The sequence below is a fragment of the Anser brachyrhynchus genome (genome assembly GCF_964034855.1).
Source record: "Anser brachyrhynchus genome assembly, chromosome: 2".
NCBI lineage: Eukaryota > Metazoa > Chordata > Aves > Anseriformes > Anatidae > Anser > Anser brachyrhynchus.
In genome coordinates, this window is record NC_137695.1 from 147,644,997 (window position 1) to 147,668,525 (window position 23,529).

The window sequence follows — 23,529 nt, forward strand, 5'->3', positions numbered from 1 at the left end:
ATAAATAAATAAATAAATAATGTAGAAGCCTACTGCCAACATCTTTAACAAGGGAATTCCCAGTAACAATACACCTGGTTTTACCTTGGTTGTCTGAGAAACTAGAGTCTATTCAGCCTTCAATGTCATCCAAATGCTCTTTGGCTTCTGTCCCCAGGTGGGGAGATGCCCTTACCTGCTAAGCACTTACCTACACAGAGCACATCACTTCATGTTCTGTTCCTGGAAAACAAGCCAGGTATATATGGGTGAAGTAAAACCATGCTTGGCTTGTTCACCTGAACATGGGGAAGAAGAGATTTTGGGGCAAAAATAGGAGTGTTCTTGGCATCCACTTCTGGGAATTTTCTTTAAAATTCTTCCCATTTTTTTGTGACCTGGTCTAGGCCAAGAATAAGAAAAAAATAAATGCACTCTTTGGGAGTATTTCAGTAATACCTAGCGATAAGTTGTCTCTGGCAGAGATTATTTCTGCAAGATCCAGGGAGGATTTAAAATCCAAATAGAGACAGGAAAGCAGCCCAGCACTCCATTTGAATTGGTGGCAAAATTAAGTCAAGTGTCTCAGCAGCACCCGAGAACTCTCGCCAAATATCTCTAAGATGGCAATCTAACCTGAGTTGTGTTGTGGCTGCTCCTTTTGAGAGCCTGCAGGGGAATAAAAGGGCATAAGCCCCGAAGAGACTTTCTTGTACCGTGTCTGTAAATCTCAACGGCGAGTAAGGAGAGAGCAGAGCAGGCATAAAAAGTCCTCCCCTTCCTTCCAGCTGTTTCTTACATGGGGTTTGCTGTTAAAAGATCCGAAGCAATAGGTGATTGAGTTTGGCCTAAATCCCGGGCTTATGTCTATCCTTGCACAACAGAAAGGATGTGAACAATAAAACTGGTTAAAGGTCTGTGGCTACTCACATCCTTAAGTGCTTTTCTGTTTTGCTACGGAACTGCTAGCCAGTTGAGAGAAGTGATTGACCCACTCTGCTCTGCCCTAGTGTGGCCTCACCTCAAGTAATGTGTAGAGTTTTGGGTGCCACAATATCAGAAGGACATAAAACTATTAGAGGGTGTCCAAAGGAGGGCAACAAAGATGGTGAAAGGTCTAGAGAGGAAGATATATGAGGAGCAGCTGAAGTTCCTTTTTTTGCTCAGCCCAGAGCAGAGCAGGCCGAGGGGAGGCCTCATGGCGGCCTGCAGCTCCCTCACGAGGGGAGCGGAGGGGCAGGCGCTGAGCTCTGCTCTCTGGGGACAGCGACAGGACCCGAGGGAACGGCATGGAGCTGGGACAGGGGAGGGTCAGGCTGGGGGTTAGGGGAAGGTTCTGCACCCAGAGGTGGTTGGGCACTGGGACAGGCTCCCCAGGGCAGTGGTCACGGCACTGAGCCTGCCAGAGTTCAAGAAGTGTTTGGACAACGCTCTCAGACACAGGGTCTGATTTTTGGGTTGTCCTGTGTGGATCCAGGAGTTGGAGTCGATGATCCTTGTAGGTCACTTCCAACTTGGGATATTCTATGATTCTGTGATTGTAGGTGCAATCTTGACCCTGCTTCTAGGGTTTGGGGCATGAGGATAAATCAGCATCACAGCAAAAAATTCTTGCTCTGTATTCATAAGAACTTGAGAAAATGGCTCCTGTTGTGGGATTCTTGGAGGAAGTGAAGTTATGGGTGGGCTATCTTGTAGCCTAAGCCTAAAGACAGAATCTGGCTTTGCAGCGTTTTCTGTCTTCATCTTTTCAAAATCAGTCTCCTATTTTCATGTCCAGCCTGAGAACATGCCAAACAATGCATTTTGCAATTCCATCACCTGCGCTGTGAAGGAAATGTAGGTGTGGTTGCACATGTGGATTTCTGCAGGTACAGCTGAAGTCATGCTGTCACTTCTGACAGTTTGCACCCAGCACTGGCAGAATGCCTCCCAGCTACAGCTCATGTATTTGGAGGCATGAAAAACTGAGCACCTAATTAAGAAGGCACTGAAAACACAGGTGTTTAGATCAGAAGCTTGTCAGGTATATGCCAGACTCCCTTTACCGGCAGAATCATGTTACTAATCTATTTGTAGAACTTGATTTATGAAGATAAATAAGACAGCCAAATTATGTCAACTTATGGCAAAAACCATGTATTTTTCTTTCAGCTCAGATTCCAAAAGGTTATTTTCTTTCTCATAAGGTTATTTTTAATGGCAAAATATATGTGTATGCTACCCAGTCCTGCATGCAATGCCAGGACAGCTCAAAACATGGCAATTATGTTGACCCACCAAAAGTTCAAGCAAAAAAGTATATGGTGTTTACCAATATTTATTAGCCATTTCAAACCTGGACAAAACCAGGGTATCACATTTATCTTCTTTCTTAGTCCTTTGTGCAGAAATCCCTTGTATCTACTTCATTTGTGTCTTCATATCCTCCTTAATGCTAGCTGAGAGATCCTGGTGTCTTCTGGTGTCTAGTAAGCCAAACTGTGTTAAACCTGTTCAAATAAATATGTAATTAGACAGAAATCTGCATATTAAACATTGTGAATCTTGACAGCCTACATTTTCACTGTGTCTTCTACACTTTTCTTAAACACAAAGCACTTAAGGAAGTGATTAGCCACAGACCTATAACCAATTTTATTGGTCACATCTATTTGGTTGTGCAAGAGCAGACATAAGGCTGGGATTTAGGCCAAACGCAACACCCATCCACATTATTTGCCTTCAGGGGTATTTCAGAGTTCTTTCTGAGATAATTCATTGGATTTGTTCAAGTGGGATGATCTCTGGCTGTTGTTCTGCTTCCAAATGTATTCAAGATAATGGGCATCAGCCTTTTGTGTACTCTTTCTCTAATCTTTTCCCCCTAAAGTGATGCCACATGAGTGACAGCAAACAGAAAAGTCAGCCGCTGAAGAGGATAAGTGGAAAAGACTTTCTTAAGATATCTGCCTGCCACCCAACTCTAAGATATATAGATTTCTGAACCCTCTATTCAGGTTTCTTATGTCTAACAAATCCAGATTAAATCAAAATCGATATATTTAGGTCTTGGAAGCACAGTGGGTTATAGGCTTGTCTCAAGACTGGACAGCATAGGTATAGTGTTGATGTAGGCATGAGAGAAACTCTTCTAAAATATCCTTCATGTGATCTTTTGGACCAAGGAAGGCATTGGGAAGGGGAAGGAATCTAAACTCTTTCGTGTGCTTTGATCCACAATCCCATAACAGACTTCATTAGTAAAAATAACAAGACGTGATGATACCTGCACATTTCTTTTTTTTAGCTGCGTATGTAAATTTTTTTTTGCTAGTCAAAGTAATCATTTTGTCAAGCTCATTTGGTTCAGCTGTCACTTTCATCTACACAGTTAATCATTGCTCCTGAAAATGACTTAATCATGGGCTCTGCATCCTCAGAAGGAAGAGATTCTGCAATCTGACAGCAACCCCAAACTAGAGCCAATGCCTGGTTCTGCTACTTGAAGAAAGTTTAAAACATAAAGGATGTAACTGTGTGACCAAAACAGATTAATAAATGTTCAGGTCAGAGACAAGAGCAAAGGAAGCAGGACCAGAGAAGTGACTAACTAGAAAAACCTGGGGCCTTGATGACTATGGGTAAAATAAGGGTTCATTGGCTGGAAAAAATATATATATAGTCTAGGAAGTTAATTTTAGTTACAGGGTTCACATTCATGCTGCCACTACAGACAAGATGGAAAGCAAATACATTTATGCAAAGGAAAACATGATGCATTTTATGTTATAGTCAAGCTTTTTTATATTTTGCGAGTAACATTTTCCCAAATCAAGGAATTAATCAGTAAATAGAAATACATTCTGAATTTCAGAGTCTAAGCATCACAGATTCCTCTGAACCAATGAAATCTGGCTGTCTTAAGAATTCTAACACTCTATTTGAAAAGCTGGGCTTTACAGACCAAAACTTGAAAATTTTGCATACTTGTATTAATCTCATTGTCATATGTATTACACTGGAAATTTAAGTATGAACCTGTCTCTGAAAAGACTGAATAAATACTTACCATATTTCTCTGTATTATAGTAGTTTTCCCTTGTCCTGATTCCTGTCCTGCCAGAGATATTGGTCAACAAACTGTGTATACAGCAGTATTCAGAAAAATATAGTAGCTAAATATAAACTTCCAGGACTTGAAAAGTTTTATATTTAACTTCTCTGTTTTATTCAAATCTTAAAGTGATTTTCATTCCTATTTCTTTCTCACTTTGGTCTTTCAATATCTGATCCCACTGAAGTGACTTTGAAAGGTACCACCTTGACCTTTTGACATTAGCATGATAGAAGAAAGAGGAATGAAAGCCTATTATCTTATGGAGGAAGAAGTAAAGTTACTGATTTAATCTCTCTGTTTTTTTTTTTTAATTGGATTAAATAGCTAGAGGGAGGTAGACACAATTCATCAGCACTTTATTTAAATTGCTGTATCTTCATTTTTTGTGTGAACCCGTACATGCTTATTCCTGTAGGTATGCAGACTGCATACTTATCACCAAAAGCTTCAGAAATATGTGGGTGTAGTCAACATCTGTGACTGCTTTGGCTTAATGTTCTGGCCTGTTGCAATCTTCTGACAATAGAAGCAAAAGGAAACACCTTTCACTGTATATGTAAGGCAAGAAATGCAATTTGTGCTTTTCTCATCTTTCCCATTTTTAAAATCCTAAAAAAAGTATTAATCACTTAATCCCACCTGTGCTTCCTTGAAGAAAGAAAGTAGGTAAGTTATCTCCATTGCACAGATGGGAAGATTGAGGCAGAAATATGACACATCACAAAATATACCTCTAATTCAGAAGTCAGAAATCTGTATCACTTAATCCTGAATTTTCATTAGAGTGGTCAAAATAGACCAGTATACTTCGGGAGTGTCATAAAGACTCTTCACAGAGATATATCAGCATTTTTAATGCATAGCAAATCGAATGGATTAGAAGTACATCAGGGCTCATTACCACATATGTTCAGGTTTCTAAATACTATATTTGTTATACAGTACTTCCAAAGACAATATCATCCCTGGATTGTACCTAATTCAAGTGTATTAAAATTTGTTTTACATTAAATCGTTCCACAGTACATTTTTACTTATGACTTGACACGGAACTGTTCTTCACTCAGGGATTCATTTGTGAGCTATCTGTGGCTATCTGTGGAATACTATTTCAACTAATTTGGTCTAGATGAGACTTTACTCCCACCTTCCCCCCCCCCCAATAAATAAATAGATAAATAAATAAATAAATAAATAAATAAAAGAACAAAGTGTTAGAACAATGTTGGGCCCAGCCTGGTGTTACCACTTACATCCCAATTTTCAGATTGTTATTGCCATTTCTACAGAAGCAAGAGATGAAATATTTTCCCTTTCAAAACCCCTGCATGATATTGCCCAATATTCTCTGAGATTTAGACTTCTAAGAAAGATGGGCTTGGATGCCTGAGCCAGGAGAATCCTTTGTGCGCCCTCCTACTGTGTGCCCAACCTCTTCTGTGGTTTGTACATCTCTGCTGGTGCCTATGACCAGGGCATAAACCCTTGTGTACCACCCAGGAACAGGCTTGAGCTGAGTTTTCTTGGATCCCAGGTCAAGCTGAACATACTGGCCACCCAGGCCCCCATAGCCTGTTCCTCTCCACAGACATATTCAGGAAGCTGCACTGACTACACACACAAAACCCATGTGTAGGTAAAATGTTACAGGTTGGGAACCTCTGGCTAACGGCATGGCTTTGAAAGAGGTAGTACACAACTAGCCCCAAACTCTCTTACCTTCTTTTTGACTTCCGTCACCTTCTGATAATGCTCATCCGTTTCCCTAGCAGCTTCACTCCAAAGGGAGAAACACAGAACTCTAAAAATCAACTAATTCATTGATCATTTATTTATTTTATTATACATATTTTTCCCTATAAATGAAACTAATACATAGCATGGGAGGGGAGGATCATCTCCTACTTAAATTCTTGGTTGAAGTTAGCTAAGCTGGAGTCACATATGCTAAGACCCATCACATATCCCCCCAGAAGGAGACAAAAAATCCAAAGTTTGAAGTGTGGTGCTACAAATACAGCCAGAGTAAGATTTTGAAACTGTCAGCTTAATTTCAAGCAGTTAAGATCTACTGTTATTGTGATTTGAAGGTAAGCTTCACAGTGAACATCCTTAAATTAATTTGGATATGAATTTAGACATACAGTTACACACACCTATTTTTAAGGACAGGGATATTGATCTTGGCAAAGCAATAAATTCCAGTAATATCTCTCTTCAGAATAAAGCCAAGACAATTCAAATCCGTTTATTTTTTTGTCTTCATAACATTTTGCCAAAACCATCATTTTCTTGGCCACATAATTCTGATTTATATTCAACAAGAGTAGTAAAAAGCTTTAAAAGAGGAGACAGCCAGAGTGACATTTTCCTATAAATCACAATGATTTTTACTGCCACAAGATCCTGCGGCTCAACTTCAAATACAACTGTGCTGTAAACTGCGTGGATGAAGCTGCATTCTTTCTGAATGAGAACCATGTTTCCCTTTCTCACTGAGTGACTCCACATTCCTATCAGTCTCTAGCAGATAATAACAATATCCAAACAAAAGCAGTTTTCAGAGCTGGTAGAGCAGCGATGGGAAAACATGTTCAAAGTGGGTGCCACTCTGCATTAAACCACTCTCTACCAAAAAAAAAAAAAAAAGAGAGAGAGAGAAGGAAGCTGGCTTCTATGTAATCCTCTAGGCACTTTAATCAGGTAAGGGAGTTGGGAAATACCTATATCCATTTCTTAACATAACAAGGGAAAATCCATCATGGATTGTTGAAATCCTTGTGGAGGAACAACCCCGTGCATGAATATATGCTGCGGGTCACCCAGCTAGAAAGCAGCCCTGCAGAAGAGGACCTGAAGGTCTTGGTGGACACCAAGTTGAACGTGAGCCAGCAGCATGCCCTTGCTGCAAAGAAAGCTAATGGTGTTCTTGGCTGCATTAAGCAAAGTACCGCCAGCAAGAGAGGTGGTCCTTCCTCTTCACTCTGCATTGGTGGAGCCACACACCTGAAGTACTGTGACCAGTTCCAGGCTCCTCAGTACAAGAGAGACATGGATGTACTGGAGAGAGTCCAACAAATGTCCGTCAAGATGGGCACTTCTCCTGTGAGGAAAGGATGAGAGAGCTGGAAGTTTTTAGCCTAGATATGAAGAGGGATAAGGGAGGATCTCATCCATGTATATAAACACTTGAAGCCAGGCTTTTTTCAGTGTTGCCCAGTGCCAGGACAAGAGGCAACGGGCACAAACTGGAGCACACGAGCTTCCATCTGAACATCAGGAAGCATTTCTGTACTGTATGGGTGATGGAGCACTGGAACAAGTTACCCAGAGAGTTGGTGGAGTCCCCTTCCTTAGGTATTTTCAAAGGCAACCTGGACGTGGTCCTGGGCACCCTGCTCTGGGTGTCCCTGCTTAATTCTGCACAATTAAAATAATTCTAACCTGTTATATATGGTAAGGCATTTGTTTCCCAAGAAGGGATGACATTTCTCTCCCACAGTCCTTTCATTTTATTCTTTGGGAACTGTCCCCAGTAAAGTGAGATGAATGGAGCAGGGCCAATGATGTAGTGTTTTGACTCTAGATTAGATTAGTGGGCAAAGGTCTGCCCACCAGGCTCAGGATACATTCCTACTTTGCCAAAATCTCAGCAAAAGCTGTGAGGAGCCTGCAGCCATATCTGAAACAGACTAAAAATCATTTTATTGCAGTCCATCACACAGTGCTTATTTCCTAGCAATATGCAAGTCACCTGAACTCAGTGACAAGGGTTCACGCTCGTAGGTCATTTCTATCTTATCTCTTGGACTCAATTCCTCACTTCAGGCCACCCCTCCATTTGGTGTCAGGATGAGACACATGTTCACCCCCCACAGCTCACTGCCAGGATGCTGAAACCGAAGCCCGGCTGGAAGAGAGGCAGCAGATTCACCCTCCCTCTGCACCCAGCGTCCTGGACAGCATGAACAGCAGCCCCTCCAAGGCTGCAGGTGAAAGCAGTTTTATCACAGGTCCCCCACGCTTGCTGTTTCCCCCCACAGACACAGCTTCTGTGTCAGCTGGGTTCAAGGCATTGCCCCACATGCATCAGCTTCCACACAGACATGTGCTAGACACTATGGTCCAATGAAAATATGAATCTAAAAGACACAAGCATAGGAAGTCAATGAATGAACACGCTTTCTCACGGCAATTCAAAAATCACTTACGTGGTTGATGGTGCATGGATCATGATTATTTTTAATTTAAGTTTTGGAGAATTGCAGTCCTGGGACTCCCCTTTAACACAGCACGCTTCATCCCAGCCTCTCACCGGAGCACAGTGCCAGATGGAAATGGGGATCGTGGTAGCTGGGTGGGAACCCAGGCTCAGGATCTCAGCTCCAGAAACCTGTGTGCAAATGAAAGGAACTTCAGATTTAAATTCCTACTTACAGACAATTTTGGGGGGTGGAGGAGAAATGCACTTATACTAGAGTAGTGTAAATTGTTGGCATATTTAGAAAGTTGTTCTTCCACAGCTCTTTGTAAAAGCCGCTTTTCCTGCTCATGCAAGGCTTATCATTGCTATATATAGTCAGAGATAGGGCTTTTATGATTTGCACTTCAATATGAAATAAAATTCTCCCTTTCCTTTCCAAAGAATTTATTTTCCACTTTTATGACTATAAATGCGTTAAAATGATGAAATTTCTCTGGGTTAAGCTATCCTTAAAGGGGCCAAGAAAAGAAAACTGCCTACAGAAGCAGATAGCATCGTACAGCAGGCTGGCAGCACAGAAGTGCAGCTACCTCAGCCACCTGTGGAGCGCACACTGAGCTTTCCATGCAGCTCTTCTATTTCTGTTTTGCTTTTAAAAAATAGCAAGTTGCAAAATACTAATTATGGCAGTCGTGGAGGAGTGTGGAAAGGTTCTGTTCAGCTTGTGTAGACCTGCAGGAGAGTGGTTACTTCTCACCCTTCAGACTAATGTAGCTTTCAGTCAGCTTTTCTCTCTCGTGGCTACTCAGGAGGCCAGGCCAGAAGATAATAATGTTCCTCTGCAGCTTCAAAAGACAGCAACAAAGTTGGTGGACTGGATGGTGCTGCCTTTACCTCCATTTAATAAAATCAGCCCTTCCTGATGGCCCTCCTGCAGTCCAGAGGACCAAATTAGGATGGCTTGAGACAGCACTGCAGGAGCCAGTGCTATGACGGTGCCTCATGGTGAACCCCAGGCCCTTCCCTCACAGGTGAAATTTTGGGATCTCTCAAGTTCTATTGATTTCAGAGAGGTTTGCCTTTCTCATATCCCTCTCCGAGAATGTCCATTGGAAGCTGACTGCTCTTTCTTGCTGACAGCTTGAGATCTGCCTCCACTCCTACAGCTTTTTGAAGGCACACCTCCTCCCTCCACATGAGCTGGGGAAAGCAAGTCCAGGCAGCATGTACCAAGCCACTTCAGCAGGTCAGGGACAGGTTTGGCATGCCTGGCTACAGAGACACGTGCTCTCCATTGCGTAGGGACATCCAATGCAATTAGATTAATTTTTTTTCCCTGACATTGAAACAGTGAGGAGTGAAGAATGACTCCATGCTAAAGTAAGCATGTTTTGGAGGCATGGTATCTAAAAAGTGAACTTTTTCATATTAATCATTTTATTTTGAAACAGTCATGATAGTGTTACTTCTGGTTTTTTGTTTCGTTTTGTTTTGTTTTCATTTGTTTGTTTGTTTGTTTCCTTTTGGAAATATCCTCAAATACTTCTGATTAAATAACTTATGCTCAAACTAATTTTCTTTCTTTCTGCCCTTCACTACCTGTAAAGATATTAGAGAAAGAAGTCGTAAAATCAAGTGAGCAATAGGGTACTGAACAGAGTTCTAGCAACAAAATAAAGTTCTTATTTCCTACACACACCCACACGTTCTGGAAGCAAAGTAATATTGTTTGGCTAATGCTGTATCGCCCATTCTCAAGGTTAGATAATGCAGAGCAAGACATATGTTTGGATCAGAGGTGTGAGTTAATGAAAAGAGAATTGAAAATAGACATTTGCAGTACCACTGATAGAAATCTGAACTGATTTTATCATATAGGTCTGGGAAAAAATTGTGTGAGTGTAAGAATTGGAAGAGAAACATCTACGTGTGAATAAAAGAAAATCATTGCACTGAACTGAGAATCAAAGCCTGTGGTACCCAACCTAGGAGCTGATTTACATTATGAAGGGTTCAGAGGGTGACCTCACGAGCTGATTTTTCTACAGTGGGGACAATGAAGATAGAAATAATTTTCTAATTTTGGGATATATTACTGAGATCCACTCTGGGGGCCCCTAACACAGAAAAGACATTGACAAAGTAGAGGGAGTTCAGCTGAGGTCCAGGAGCACTTGCTCTGCAAGAAGGGGCTGAGGGAGCGGGGCTGGTTCAGTCTGGAGAAGGGACAGCCCTGGGGGGACCTAAGAGCAGTCCCCGGTGCTTATGAGGAGGCCATCAAGAGAATGGGGAGCCAGGCTCTTACAGTTTTGCCTGGTGGGTAGATGAGAGACTCAGCATAAGCTGAAAGAGGAGAGGTTCAGCTGGAACTTTTTCCCCATGAGGGCAGTCAAACACTGCAGCAGATTACCCAGAGGCCGTGCAGGGCCCATCCTGGGAGGGTTTCAGCCCTGACTGGGCTTGCTCAAAGCCTTGAGCAATCTGGTGTGACCCCAGAGCTGACCCTGCTTTGAGCAGGAGGTCGGGCTAGAGACCTACCGAGTTCCCTTCCAATGTGAATTTTCCTATGATTCTATGATTTATTAGATTTTTCCTAAAATATATGTTTGAGCAAGCAGATAATAATTTTGCCTAGTCTTTTTAAACTGTGTTTCCAGAGACAAATTTCACCTACTGTGTCCAGCAAATTCCTTCCTCTGACTGCTGAAAACTGCTGATAAGTGTGTCATTTATTATGGTGATTTTATGATTTGGCACCACTTTCACAAAAACTGTTCAGGAGCCATTTCATATCAAAGTGGGCAATCACTCACACTCATTTCAAATGGAAACCACAGGTCGTGGCGAGCTGGGCTATTCTGTGATTTTTGTGAATGAGAAATGAAAAGGTAACTATTCATCAAGTATTCAGTCTCCACATCCAATTAAATGGCACCTTTGTTTTATTGAACATAGCTTATTTCACTGTACTAAAGAGTTTTAAACTAACTTTTCGAAGACGAGTGGACAATTTATCACTACAAATATGGGCAAGCACACTGATGCCAAGAAATGCTCTGAAAGTATTAAGCTGTTCTGAATAATATTTCAATACAATTGAAGCTGCTGTTTTCACGTCCCTGAAACAGCAAAACCAGAAATATTTGCAAGCTGTGTTGAAATTCTTGAACACACCATTAAGCAACAATAAAAGAGGTTGTCATAGCTGCTGTGTCATAATGGAATGAGCTTGTCTCTCTTCAAACTGGTAGTGGCATTTTGCTAGTCAGAACATTAGGAAAAAATGTTAAAACCAGTGCCAAAAAAAAAAAAAGGAAAAGACTCACAAGACAGTATAAATCATCTTTTATCTTAGTTCAAGATTTATTCCCTTTTTCTTTCAATCTGTTAATCGATCTTTGAAATAAAAAAATAAAAATAAAAAATAATAGGGAAATGAAATCTAAACCAACCAAGATTAGTCGCATAACTGAAAGAAAATGATTTCAGCTATTAGATTTCTCTGTCTTGTACAGCTTGTCAAGAAAAAGCTGGTAAAGTTTGCTTTCAGTACTTTGCAACTGAGTTTGCATCCCTGAGTTTGCATCCCGTACATTACCTCCCTGTTTTTTTTATCCTGACCAGAAACACTTCGTGTGTATTGACCCCTACTGATTTAAAGGTACTTTGTGCCAATCTTCCCCCCACTCATGGATTATGCATATCTAGTGATTCAGTACTCAGAACTAAACTATAAACATATATCAGGATGTGATTTTGATAAAATTCTTGATGCAATGCTGTTTAACATTGGAATTCTTAATAGACTTTGCTAAAGAGTACATTTGTAATAAATAAAAAATAAATCTCAAGAACAAGATTATGCCTAAATATTAATAAGCAGTGAAATGGAAACAGCTAATATGCATATAAATATGCATCCTTAGAATCCTTAATTACACATCTTCATCACTAATATCACTATTCCAGCATCATGATTTCTGTAATCATAATTCTATAACCAGTGTGAAATGGCATCATTTTGAAGAAGTTACTAACTTCTAGAAACAAATTTCTCAGGAAAACAACATCTTCTACTCATAATATTCATGCAATAATGTTGGAACTGTATACCCATACCTGTATATTGTATACTAGAACACTGGTATTCCCATAAGCACAGCTGTTGTTGCTAGAGAGACTTCAGATAAGGCAGAAAAAGGTGCAAGGTTTATCTGTTGGTTGTATCAGAAGATAGGTTTTAATGCATTAAATATAAAACAAGTGAGAAAATTCTAGCTTAGAAATCAAGTTTGAGGTACTAGGCTTTTAAAGTTATTTGCTCTGTGTGACATATAACGTATGCATGCTCAGAGTTATACAAACACAGAAGAAACTGTCACTGTCCTGCTCCTTTCAGTTGCTGAATGGGTCTTAAGAAGCAGTAAGCAGAAACATCCTTTGAATTCAATTAACATACTGATATGATCAGAAATCTCTTAAATATGCCCGTAAGTGGGCATTGGCTTGCCATCTATCATGAGACAGAGGATAGACAAGTCTAGCATGAAATTCTTCAAAAGAATACACGTTTTGTTTTCATCCAACACAGAACAAGATTTACAGCATTTACAGTATTCAGGATGAAGTTATTCAACAGGCAACATTTTGACCAAATCTGAGGAGATAAGCAGGGACCACAGGAACAGAGGTATAAGGCTTGGAAGCAGTGTCATGTCCTCTTGAGAAAATGTCAACAAGTACATAATTTCATAACTTTAGCTCATGTTTCCAAGTATCTCTGCTACAGAGTGTATTTGTGAACAAATATCAGTTGATTACACTTTAGTCACAAGAATAAACCTTTCTCAAGTCCCTTTCTTTTCACTGAAGTGATGTTAGATATCCTCTCTCCATTAGTATTTCATGCTTTGGTCATTAGAAGTGTTAGAAAAATATGCAAAAAAATAATATTTATCCTCATTTGATTTTCCTTTACTTCTTCACAATACTCTCTATTTTATTTCTGCACCTAATCTGCCAACATTTTTAAGAATTTATTGCAACGATTGAGGAGTTTTTTCTCTGGTTACAACTTCAAAAGTATGATCAGGTTGTAAGAAAGGCAGTCTCTACTAACAAGGAGGAAAGAGCCAGTGAAATAAGTACCTATCATGGATTGTATTCATAGACCACCACTGACTGCAATTTCATAGTAGTCTCAGGCAACTAACGTTTTGCAATCCTTCCTGCTAAGAAGTTCATACCAATGTTTAGCCAGAATCTTTCTTGCTGTGTTTTAGGCTGATCAGTCCTTGGCCTAATCGCTTGAGATATTACCTAAGTCTCTGGAACTAACTTTCACATACTTGGAAGTGATAATCTACTTTTATTTAATTGATTTTCAAACCTTCACATTGTTGATTTCTCCATTTTTTCACAATTTCTTTGAATCCTAATCCTGTTCTCCAGCACTCCTGAAGTCTCTCTCAGCTGCTCATCTTTGACAAGCTTAATCCTACAGTTCTCTACTACACATTCAAGTAATGTATTCCAGTATTGAACATCTCACTCAACATCTTGATAACTTCTCTGTGGCTTCCAAACCTGCACTGTACGTGGGCTTGTGTCTTTAGAGGGGTTTCTTTGAAGACCCACTGTACCTCCTTAAATACCTTTCTCTTGGGCTGTTTCTTTATAAGATCTTATGTGCGGACAATGAATATGATGAGTCCTGCTCTCAGAAAGCCTCTTCTTTTCCTAACAGTGAATTCACCAGCTCCCTGCCATGCTTGCTACCTTTTTTCTTCCTTTTGATTAGAATCAAACCTAGAAGATCATCTTCTATGGATGATTTAATTAGTGCCACAAAGGTGATGAAGGAACTGGAGCACATTTCCTATGAGGAAAGGCTGAGAGAGCTGGAAGTTTTTAGCCTAGATATTAAGAGGGTTAAAGGAGGATCTCATCCATGTATATAAACACTTGAAGCCAGGCTTTTTTCAGTGTTGCCCAGTGCCAGGACAAGAGGCAACGGGCACAAACTGGAGCACACGAGCTTCCATCTGAACATCAGGAAGCATTTCTGTACTGTATGGGTGATGGAGCACTGGAACAAGTTACCCAGAGAGTTGGTGGAGGCTCCTTCCTTAGGTATTTTCAAAGGCAACCTGGACATGGTCCTGGGCACCCTGCTCTGTGTGTCCCTGCTTGAGCTGGGGGGTGGGACCAGATGAGCTCCAGAGGTCACTTCCAACCTCAGCTATTCTGTGATTCTGTAATTGCATTTTTTGGTGGGAATCTACTTCTTTAACTATTTGCTAACTGTTGATATTATAATGATATATTTCTGTTCTTTTCTTTAGAATTGTTAGTAAGAATGTCTGGTCAACAATCCTCTCCACATGTATGTACTAAAATGTCAGGCAATAGACATAACAGCAAAAGGTGATGTTCAAATATAGCTGTAATTGTATAAGTATTGTATTTATACTGCAATGTTTGTAATTGTCTCCCTGTTCTTGTATCTTTAAACAACTACATCAAAAAAAATAATGTCTGTTTTGTCTGGCTATCATGACCTACCTAATCAAAGCCTCCTGTCAAGTTTTGGTAACTCCTTTGAAAGCCTTCTTAGGCATCAATTTCAACAAAGTAGAGCCTGTTTTCATTTCTTTTACTCCTTTGCCGAAAGTGGTGCTTCCACTGTTTTTACACCAGGTTAATTTGTAAAGAAAAAGTGCTAGGAAAGACAAAGATTTGCCAAGAATATTTCTTTAGGAAATGGGAATATGAAAAATAAAATAAAAGCAAGGTCTGAATAGGCTGGCATAAATAAATTGCTAAAGCACATTCTGGATTTTAAAAACAGCATCCCAAAATTGAAGACTTCTTCAGCCTTACCTAACTAGAATCATTCTTGTCTTTAGTGTCTTTCAACCTCCAACTTCCAACAGATTCAAGCTCCTCCTCCTCCATGAGAGAATGGCATAAAGTTGAGCCAGGGGAGGTTCAGGTTGGAAATGAGGAGACATTTCTTCTCAGAAAGAGCAGTCAGGCATTGGGACGGGTTGCCCAGGGAGGTGGTGGAGTCACCGTCCCTGGGGGTGTTCAAGGAAAGGTTGGACGTGGTGCTTAGGGACATGGTTTAGTGGGTGACATTGGTGGTAGGGGGGTGGTTGGACCAGATGATCTTGGAGGTCTTTTCCAACCTCAGTGATTCTATGATTAACATGGGTTTTCAGCTCTGGGGTTGGACTGGTGAAGAAGAGGAAGAGCACAGTGAATGAAGAAGTCAGCTGAGAGGCTAGAGAGATATGAAAGATAGAAATTTCTGTATTTCTCTCCCTGAAAGGAGAGTTGGCATTAATCTCTTAGTCTAAAATTGCAGGTCAGGTGAGTAGTTTGGGCCTCCTGACCATTGAAGCCAAAGGGTTTGTTGGAGTACAATAATCTTCTGGCCCAGAAGCCTGGATTTTCTCCCGCAAGAAACGAGGGAAAAGGGAGAAAAATGTGATTGCAGCATAGAGCCAAGGCATGCCTGAGATGTGCACGCAAGCCAAAGCAGGTGAGTAGCACCATCTGGGCCCACACCTTCTGTCTGGTAACAAGTGAAGCATGTTACCCTCTCCCTCCTCCAGTTTATTTAAATTCTTACCCTCTTTATCAGATAGGTCTCTGCAAACCTCTTCCACCTAAAAGGAAATGAGTAACCCTATGCTGCCTTACCTCCGTTATCCACATAATATAGTTTGAGATTGAGAAAAAAAAATAAAAATAAAAAATAAATCCTCAATTACATTCACTAAAAAACAGAGGTTTAAGTAAGGCTTTTCAAAAACTTTGGTTTTGCACTAATACAAAGGTTAATGAATCTAGCACAGTTTCAGCCACCAGAAGGATTTTTTCAGCTGACAGAAGCAACTTGAAGGAAAATCAGATAAATGCTATCGGCAGGTGCCAAAATAGTTTTAAATGCAACTTGCAGTGGACTTCCTGAAAGGGATTATTTAGTAGAAAAAGAGGCAAGATTTCATCGCTGCCTTTTTATGGTCCTATTCTAAAGGTTTCCATAAAAATCCTATAATCTAGTTCTTCAGGCCTGAGAAAGGCTTTTATATCTGCTCTAACTTTCAGAGGCCTTTTAAATATTTTGGCATTTGGAGCCATCATTACAGATTGGAAGTCTGTTGAAAAGATACCTTAGAGACATTTGGCTTTACTTTGCATTCTTACAGAAAGAAACCATTCTGAAGAAATATGGGAAAGAAAATAAAAAGAACTTTACTGTCCTGCTGAGAGTCACTTTACCTATTTTTCCCCTGACCAGACATCCTATTGGAAAAGCACTGCAATGGATACCTGGACTCCAATGACATCCTTTGAACAGGAAATGGACTTTGGCTTTTTCTTCTCAAGGTCTTACTTGCTTTTTTTTTTTTTTCCTTTGCCACCTTCTGATAATGTCATTATTGCACAGTCCCTTGCTTGAGCAATTGGATACCTAAAGGTCCTTGAGGGTCTTTCTCTTCAGATTGAGTTCACTCACCTGCTGGGGAAAACAAGGAATTGATGCTATAATAACAAGGAAGCTCCAGCAGATTGAAAAGGGAATTGATCCAGGGATCAAATCCTTCCGGCTCCAGAGCTAGCTTGGGGTGGTCTGCACAGCCCTGTAACCTATAACATGATATGCCTCTATACTACCATCACCTGCCATAGGGAAAACAGTAACTTGTTGATTTCTTTCATGAAGTTGCTGCATAACTTGCCCCTAGAGCACTTACAGCTGTACTTGTCTTCATGCTCAGCCTAGTTTGCTGTCTGATATTATCCTGGGATGTCTGTCAGCACTACTTCTCACCCCCCTCCCATCAATGATATCAGACTGCTTTCCCTTAACGCAGTGGTTCCTGAGGTTTTGGAAGGCCACCAACTCAGACATCAGCTAGGTATTCTACAATGACGCTAACCTGAAAAGCAACACAGCACAGCAATTTTTAAAAGTCTTTTGTGGTGCACATAAGAGTTAGAGTGTCCTAGGTCATGCTATGGGACTATTCTGGGGAAGAATTATACCGTCCAAGAGTTGTATAAGAGTTTTTGTTTATAAGACCTAAATTGCTGTATGTTGGTGAGTATCATCATTAGTATGAGAGCTGGAGGAGCTCAAGTTACCAAGATTTTAAGTGTTTTGCTTACAAGAAAGTCTGGAAAAATCAAGGTTTTACCCTTGGTATAAAAGTTCCACTCCACACATATGCTTCCTACATGCTGTTATTTAATATGCTTGAGAGCAACTCTGCCCCAAACCTGCTGATTTTGATGGAATTTTTTTCTGTTCACATCAAAAGGTATTAGATAAACACCAAAGTGTATTTGAGGGAGTGGAGGCAGGACTGCTATGAAGCAGAAAAAGCAGAAAGTCAAAGAATTCAGGAAAGCATTATTTTTAAATGAAATATTATTAAAGGAATGAAATGTCAGCTAGGAAAGAAATAAGAAAATGTGAAGAGAGTCATCAAGTTAATTAAAGAATTATGAAATGACTGAATCTTGAGAAGAAGAAATAATGACAATATTAATATACATAAGTAAGTTATTTAATAAGTTAAGAAACGTGTTTTGAGACTATGAACTATATTCTCTGGTAGTGGGGAGGGAGGCTGTTTTTCCCAAGATTAGCAAATATATCGGGATTACCTTCTGTCAGATAAGAAAGAGGCTCAAAGCCAAATCCAGCCATTATTTGTAAATGTATTGGGATACTTCTGATTTAATTCTATTTTGTTATAATTCTTATACCAGACTGAATTTTATAAAATATGTAAATTCTTATTTTGATGTCTTTTATATGGAAAAGTCAGACAGCTGCATTCCAATGCTGGACACTTCCACCTCTTTCCCCCATCTACATTTCAACGGTTTGGCTGGCACAGAAGCAAGTCAGCCAGCCAAGGGACACGCTTGGTGGAACCCCGTGATGGAGGTGGTGTGTTTGCACATAAGCAAAACAGTTGACAAAGTGGGTTAATTCTCCTCATTGACCTTATTTTTACATATTTTCCATTTCCTTACTCTCCTTCTCCTCCTTCCTCTAGTGTCAAGCATCTCACCCTTTTGATTTCAGAAGAGCTTGTCTCTCGCTTTGTTGCAGCGATCTCCTTGTTAATGTGGGTGACCAAGACATAATGTTCCAGCAGTTGGTCTAATTCTTGATGCATTGACTGAAGCACTTACACTGAAATAGGTAACAAAGCCAGTTTCCTACTTCATTGGAAGTGGCGTTAAATCCACAAGACGCCTATAGATTTCCTTATCAAAAATTTTCCTGCAGCTTTAAAACTTTGAGTGAAGTTTGGACAACCAAAACATTCACAGTAAGATGTAATTCTTTATCCTTTCTGCCTCTGAGATACTGCTTGAATAGAAGTACTCTGAGAACAAACCAAAAGAAAACAAAAGTCGTGCTTTGGTAAAGTTAGAATCATAGAATGGTTTGGGCTGGAAGGGACCTTGAAGATCATCTAGTTCCAACCCTCCTGCCATGGGTAGGGACACTTAGGAAACTGAAGGCCTCTTTTCAGTCTTGTAAGGGGCTGAAATCTAGACAGGCATTTTCAGGCTTTGCCGGCACTGCTTTCTTCCCTGTTGTTTCATTCTCCCCTAATTGTTTCTTTAACACAACCCAAGTTTACTTTCTAGGTACTAAAGACCAAGAAGGATTATTTTCATCAAAATCTGATAGTAAGAAAAATCTCCCTGAGGAGATCAAGTGGTGTTATAACAGGTTAACATGTCAGCTAGTGGGTTGCTCATATTAAGCTGTGAATCTTTGAAGCCTAATGAACCTTGTGAACTTTCCACCCATCTCACAGTACAGAAACATCTGGGTGAAATAGCATTGAGCTTACTCACTATGAAAACACACAGATGAACACTGACATACCTTCTTTCTCGTGTCCATGAATGAAAGTTGAGCTGAAGTGTGAAAAAAATAAAGTTACTGGTTTTGAAATTTCTGGAGAGCTGGTTTTTTACTCCTTCTGCAACAGAAACTCTGACTTGCTTGATGATGAGATGTTTCTCCATTCATATTTAACATGTTCTAAACTGTTTAAATACTTTTTTTTAATACCTTGTATTAAAGAAAAAAAATACACAGAATTTACAAAGGAATCTTCTCCCTCTTCCTTCGTTATAAGTAAAAATCCTCATTTGAATGTTCCTGAATATCAGAGGGAGTACAGAGCTTTCAGGGCTACTCAGCCAAAATCCTTAGGTTTTCCAGCTGTCTCTTAGTCCTTTGACCCCAGTCTCTGTTCCGATACTGCTAGTCATAATATCATTCATTGTAATGGTTTCTGTGATGTGATTACCTATCCTATAGATGCTGATCTAGAGGTTTGTCTACATCACAAAATATTGTATGCCTTCATAATCTTTATAATGAGCTAAGCCAAACAAACCATCAGACATGACCAAATGTTTGTTTAGAATTATGTCAGATAATCATGCTTACAAAAGTTAATGCCCATATTTTTTCTGTTAAACATTAGTAGCATAAAAAAATGACTATACACCTTTTTTTTTCTAAATTGCTGCTCCATTAAGCCTTTTTACAACTAATGTTTAATTGCCCATAGAATCCTTATTTACAAATGAAGTGGGTTTTTATATTCATTGGACTGATAATTTTAAATTGTAAAACTAACATAATGCAGGATACTAATTTTTATACAACCTGGCACTACCTTTCCACTCGTTCACTGGAATTAGAGCTATCTCTTTGGTAGGTATTTCAGAGTCTATTTTGACTGTTATCACAAAACTCAGATTTGAGAAAAAGTATCACCGTCTTAAAATGCTGCCATGTTTTTTTGTGTTCATAAAAAAAGATTTAAAAGGTTTAGAGTTTACACTAAAACCTATCACTCTTACATGTATATTAAATGCCCTGACTTACATAAATAGATGATATCAAATAACTCTAGAAAACTAACTAGAAAATATTTCTAGTCATGAAGAAAGAATCAGAGAAGAAGAGGAAAAAATCATGTTATATGAGGAAGAGGACATAGTATTTTCAAGAAAGTGAAAAGAAAATAGACTGTCTACACAACAAAGAACTCATATTTACTTAAAACAGACTGATATTGCTGAGACAATATTTGGATGAACTCTCATGGTGCAGTATGAACTTTTTTTTATCTTAGTTATGAAACCTGGAGTGATGAATAAAATGGCTTAAGAATGTCTTGCAGAAAATATTTACCATGATCATAGACAGTGTAACTTCTGCTTTCAGCTTCAACTAATATCCATACCTCCTTATGATATAATAAGCTTGATAATTTTATTTAGGTTCAAAACTGTCATGATCAGAGCTTGTGTCTTCTTCTATATCTGTACTGTCCTTACCACAGAGTATTATAGGAAGCTGCAATAATATCTATTAGAAACAATTTATCTAATATTTATTAAAATGTTTAATATGAATAATGATTAATTAATAATTAAAATATGTATTGTATCAGCAAATTACTCCTGCAAAGCAGTTTCTAAGTTATAAAATTTGCTTTACTGAACTTTCTAAGATCCCAATATTAGCCCTCAGTTTTGTCATGACTGGTTTTGGAGATAGGTTTTAAATGACATAACAGCTGATTAAAAAGTTGAATTAATTTTTTTTTTAATTCAATATATGTCCTTTTTCTGCCTGTATTTCTGTAATTCCTCTTTTCCTTTCTCCTGGTTTGTCCCTGACCTCCTTTTATTTCTGTTTCCAGTTTATAAAAATTTTCCTCCCTTCTTGGCAAGAGAAACAGACTTGTGGCCTAGAGACTTTCAAACATACTTCTGTAGCCATGGATTTCACATACCTAGCCTGCTGTCTGTGCTGTATTTAAACTGAAAGGTTATACCGAAGCAAATATTTCTGGAAATTTTTATGAACTAAAAGAACTTTACAGCCATTTATAATTGTTTGGCATTGGTACTGAAGGCCAAATGGGTGTCAGCAGGCAGGACACACCAGCTGTGTTTGCCAGCCTTGTTAACACCTACACAAGCTGCTGCAGAGATTAAAGAGCAAAGCAAGCAAACGAGAGGAAATGGGGCAGAGCACAGCTCTGCTTTGCTTTGCTTTGCTCTCCTCCCTTCCTCTCTCCTCCTTTTTTTACTTAAACTTCCTCACAGGAAAATCCACTTGTGCACGGTTGGCAAGTAATCTGAAAGGTGTTTTTTTCCTCTGAGAAGAAGGCGGCTCTTCCGTTCACCAACAAGTGAATGGTTATTTACTGAATGTTTCCGTCTTTTTCACTAAGCAGAAGTTTTACTCGCTTTTCACTCTTGCAGCTCTTTCAATATTTTCTCTTTCATCTAGAATTACATTTGCAGAAGAATCATCATCCACCAGCACTGACAGATATTAAGAACACACAGTAGCATCCATTGGTGGCTCTGATGTTCCAGAATGTTCTAAGAACAAGGAAATCTACCTTCAGATTGATCCTGATGACGGCATCACTACTGAGGGAGTTCACAATTGTTATTTCATTGAAACTACTGTGGCCATGGGGTGGTACAGGAAGCAGTTTACTGGCCATCTGCTTTGATATAAAGGGTATGATTTTCCATTCCTGGCTCTGATGACACCATCTATACTTTACAGTCCCTAATTTCCCCCAACAAAACCACCACAGGATACACAGTATAGCACTGTTATGTTTACTGCACCAGCCAAGGGTCTATCTCCAACCAACCTCATCTATTATGGATGCGTGTAGTGGTCAAATTACCGTCTTGCTCATATATATTCGAAGACTTCCTCATTATTATTTTTTTTCTTGCAAATTATCTGAAGTCTGGTTATAATGTTACTGTTTTGCTTTGTTGTTATTATTGTTATTCATAATTGTTCCAATGGAGCAAATGATAGGTAGATTTATTCATAATCTGGGCATTAAGCAGCCAATCACTGAAATGCACACTGGGACTCCTGTTCTGCAGATTTTATCTAGGTGTTGTTTGCACATCATTGCAAAAGCTCTAGCTGTTTTGTATATTACGTGACTAGTCAAGAGTGTGGCAGAAAGCTATGACTGCAGTTCAAAAGCCAACGTAAATGAATATTAATGCAAGGTGCTCCAGTTTTCTGTAAATGTTCTTGTCAGTACTTCACGTTCAAAAATCATAAACCATGAGGTAATGTGAATGTCTAATGAAAATCAATGCACTTCATTTTGGCAGTATCAGAAATGCTTTTCAATCTATTTCCTCAGCTTTGTGGATTCTCAGGAGATAATGGCTGCTGACGCTCTCAGGAGCGTCAAAAATTTGCAACTATATAAAGTAACAACCTAGAAAACTTCACGTTTGTATTTGCCTAACATTTGCTTTTATTTATAGCTATCTGCTAGCAAACGCATTAAGCAAATGGGAGAATGTCCAATTTCCAACAGGATTTGGGTCCCAGACTGGGCAAAGCGACTTAGAAGAACTCACATATGATGAGAGGAGCCCCGTATCTTACCTCATGTACCTCTGCAAAAATCTTGAGGCTGTAGTGTTCCAAAACAGATGGATTTGTGTGTCTAGCACGTACGTAGTCTGTTAGGATAACAATTTCTTTCAAGGCCAGAGAAAGGTGTTCGGTTCTGACAAGACGCAGTGTGTGTGCCAGGCCAGGTGGCTACCACCTGTACAGTCCCTTCGCCTTGGTCAACTCACTCCAGTATTCTCTCCAGCTTTGGCAGAAGCAGCAACTGAAGTTAGAAACACTGCCCTGGAGCTTCTTGTCACATTACCTCTAGAACCGAACTTATAAAATAACCAGCTGGGTTGCGATTTCCCCCTGGTCCTCTTCACAACTGCTCCCCAGCTGCACAAGTCATAACGGTGTATGCTACACCGTGCGCTATCAGGAAAAGCAATCACAATACACCATGTAGTGACTTTATTTCTTATGACAACTATATACATCTTAGGCTTTCCTGTATTGCTGGCCAACTGACTTGTACAAGGAGTTACGAATATCAGTTGAAAGAAACAACATCTACCCTGTCACCAAAAGTAAAATTCTTGATGTACTGGATGCAACACAAAAATCGTCCGTGACAGGCTGCAGGAAACTGATGACAAAGGATCAGCCGTAACGTGTACAGCAAGGAACCGTAATGTGATCAACCGTAATGTGTATAGCGAGGAACAGCGCTGGCCCACGGACAGCTGGTAGGAGCAGTGACAGAAACTTGGAGAGGCGTTTAGT